Source organism: Nanorana parkeri, unplaced genomic scaffold (genome assembly GCF_000935625.1).
Source record: "Nanorana parkeri isolate BGI_ZX_2015 unplaced genomic scaffold, ASM93562v1 scaffold167, whole genome shotgun sequence".
Classification (NCBI taxonomy): Eukaryota; Metazoa; Chordata; class Amphibia; order Anura; family Dicroglossidae; genus Nanorana; species Nanorana parkeri.
The window spans coordinates 1809401-1812960 of NW_017306435.1; the positions used below are offsets into that span (position 1 = coordinate 1809401).

General features: G+C 45.6%; 1 protein-coding gene across 1 annotated transcript in view; it reads left to right on the forward strand.

The window, feature by feature from the left end:
- CCDC33 (coiled-coil domain containing 33) overlaps positions 1-3560 on the forward strand; it is a 70649-nt gene that overhangs the window by 581 nt on the left and 66508 nt on the right. The gene's annotated exons all lie outside the window — the stretch shown is intronic.

Consider the following 3560-nt stretch of genomic DNA (forward strand, 5'->3'; position numbering starts at 1 on the left):
CCCCCCCCCCCTTCTAATGTATATAGCTGCGGGGTGGGGATTAAACCCCCCGCAACTGATTGTATCGGGAGGACGGGGTGGTGGTGAGAGTTTTGAGTGGGCTTAGACAAACACAGGCGAACTGAGTTCACACCAAGCCCAGCCTCATCACTACTCCTCAGTTTTCCCTTTTTTTTTGGTGTAATGTACAGATATCTATAAAAAGGTTCTATTTAAACTACCAAAAGTGTTATTCTGCACTAACACCTTTAGCATAGCTCTTAATTATCTTGTATACTATTTTGAAAAGCTTGTATAAAGGAAAATTATTGATAAAAAAGACAATTCTGGGTTTAACCAATTATTTTGCCATATACATTCCTAATGGTCCGCATAGCTGGGGCTGTGAAAGCGGAGTGTCTGTTGTCTAAAGGAATTGTAATAGAAGGTGTCCCTCTCTCAGAAAGTTGAGAGGTATGGGAATATTTTCCCTAGGTGTTCTGTGTTCTGTAATACAGAGTAACAAGTAATGTTTCTGCCTGTGCTTGATATGCTGTAAAGTTACCTTACAAAACATATTATCTCCAAAGGAATGGACAAGGGGAGTAATAATAGGAATGACTGCAAAACAGGCAGTCCCGGGACAAGGTCCTCTGGCACCCAAGGGGAAGATGTTGAAGTGCACACCATCCACTTCCAGAGCTGAAACAAATAAAATGTACATATCCACATATACATACAATGCAAAACATTGTGGTACTGCAAATGAGATGCACAGTATTGCAGTACCACGTGTAGCGCTGCGTTGCAGTGCTTTGTAGCCAGGAGGTGCATTGGGGTGCCATTTAAATGAAAGACAATCTAACACACCTGCCACCTACACTGTAACGCATGGTAGGTGCATTGTATCATAGTGTGCATTATCGCTCGGTATTGTGAGAATAACGCAAGGCATAGGTGTAAACGAGCCCAAATTTACAGATGAATACAAGCAATTCAGCAACAAAAGCTAAGAGATATAGGAGTTTATATAGGAGTTATATAGGAGTTTATAAAACGTATGGGCTAACAGTTTGCTTTAAAATATTTTGTTAAACAAACTACATATAACATACTGGTAAATTAATGAAGACCAGAACAGCCCATTACACTGAGAAGAGAGCGGTTCTCCTAGTGCAGGGGTCGGCAACCCCCGGCACGTGTGCCCAGCCTGGCACGCAAGCCCTTCTCCGCTGGCACGCAGGCAGTGGTCTCAAAGTACCGGGCCGGTACTATGTGGCCTGCAGCCAGCTCACAAGTCTGGTACGCGGTCATCTCTGTCGGATGCAGACCGCAGAGCTGCTTCTGTGGCGGCGTCTTAACTTGTCTTCAGCATAATATATATAGGCTCACCAATCACCGAGTTGTTCCATACACTCACTGTGTCCCAGTCGTTTAATAGTTCTCTCTTGCAGCACTGCTGCTCCGGCCTCAATCTTCAGGGCCACTGTCTGGTTCCCCCAGACAATCTTAATAATGTGCCAATCCTCACCATAGGCTTCACAAACCTGCAGCACCCTGCTGCACTGGCCTCCACACTGACTCCTGGGTGGAGCTCTCCTGTCTCCCCGGTGGGGCCCTCAATACATCCCAGCACCCTCTTCATGAGGAATGTACACATGTGCACAATTAGGTGCTGGTCCCTACTAACCCATGGACCCAGGACTGGAGATTTCGTCCCACCCAGAGCTCTAAGAAATCTCCTGGCTCCAGGATCCCAACTAGGATCCAGAAAACAAGGAAAGGACTGAAATGGCAGTTCTTTCCTGGTACAAGTACTTTCTTCCTGCAACATAACACAGTGGTATTGCCATGCAATGCCACAGTATATATATATATATATACATATATATATATATATATAAAGTGTATTGGGCTCCGTTCACAGCTGTATCTTTAGGTGAAATTAGGATTTCCTGCAGCAGGAATCCCTAATCTGGCGTTTAAAAGTGGCAGCTGTCACCTATTCAAGTTAATGATCAGGTGACAGAAGTTGCATGTAAACGCCTGCACGTATCAATGTAATAATAAGTGATATTATAGTACCGAACCAGATATAGTTACATTTTATTTTAAGGTATGAAATTTGGCAAGCTGCCCCCATGGGAGAAAAAAAATTGTCGAGTGGCCCCCTAGGGAATTGAGTTTGAGACCCCTGCTTTAAGGCTTGCAATCAACAGCTACCTCAAGCCAGCTGTCAATTGCAAGCCTGGCCCACCCACCTCCCTGAGGTAGCTGAAGGCCATTGGTGCACTGATGAGGCCCTCAACTAGGTCTGCACGTGCTCCTGCCTGGAAGCTCCCTGAGTTGCCGGCCGCCGAAACTGCACCTGTCAAACACGCAGATTTTAGTGGCTACCTGCCCGAGCTGGAGGATTCTATTGTTTCTGAGATGAGGACCAAAAGAGACAAAGACCGAGAGTAGAGACCGGATGCATGGAGCTGGAGTGGGAGAAGGGACAGGATGGATAGAGGTGGAATGGGAGAAGGGACGGGATTTTTGCATATATCTACTGATAGCAACCTTAAGTTTAAAATAAATAAATAACTGCTTTAAAAGCGGTTTAAACTTACCACTTACCATTTTCGGCCGGGAGACGAGGAGAGACACAAGGTAAGTCTATGGACGCGTGCACCCGCATGCAGACACTGTGGGACAGGAAGTGCCAGCAAGGACAGAGGAGTCAGCGCTGGATTGGAGACCCGCAGCAGTGCTGCAGAGAAGGCTGGAAAGGACAGGAAAGAAGAGGAAGATCAGATTAAGAGACATCATTTAAGGTAAGTGCTTTATTTAACATTGGGGGAAGGGAAAAACGTTTTTAACTTTAATGTCACTTTAATTATTAAGAGTTTTTAAAAATAATCTCCAGGCAGCAATAATAACCCCACCTTCCCCGAAGCAATAATAATGTATTATTTCTACCTTGGGGGGAAGATTATTATTGCTGCGGGGGTTGGGGTAATTATTATTGTGGCCTGGGGGAAAAATATTAATAATCAAGAGTTATTAAAAAATAACCCCCAGGCAGCAAAAATAATCACCCCCTTTCTCGCAGCAATAATACATTATTATTGCAGCCATTGGAGTAGATTACTATTATTATGAATAGCCAATTATGTTAATTATTTGGAAAATGTCAAGATGGCTTTTACTGTCTTTACTCTCTGGTAGTAGTACAGTTGTATCTTCACCTGTTCCAGCTCAGGCAGGGTGCGCTTCTCCCCCTCCTGATATCACTCCACATGCTGAGGTGGATTGATATCCTCAGCACTGAGACGGCCCCATGCAGGCCGGCACTAAGACTTAACTATCGGCCTCCGCAGCTCCCAGTATTCCTCTGCAGCAACCGAAAATGGTAAAATAGTCTCCTCTCTCCTGTTGTCAGTTCATTATTAATTGGACTGGGTGCCTGGGACCGGCTGCTACTAAAGTGGAAGAGCCCCCTCTGTGGCCCCCGGGTGGCCGATCCCCCCTTCCACGGCACAGGCCCGGTACAGGATGGCTGGTTCTACTCCCCTATCAGTGGCCCTGGTGTTGGCCCA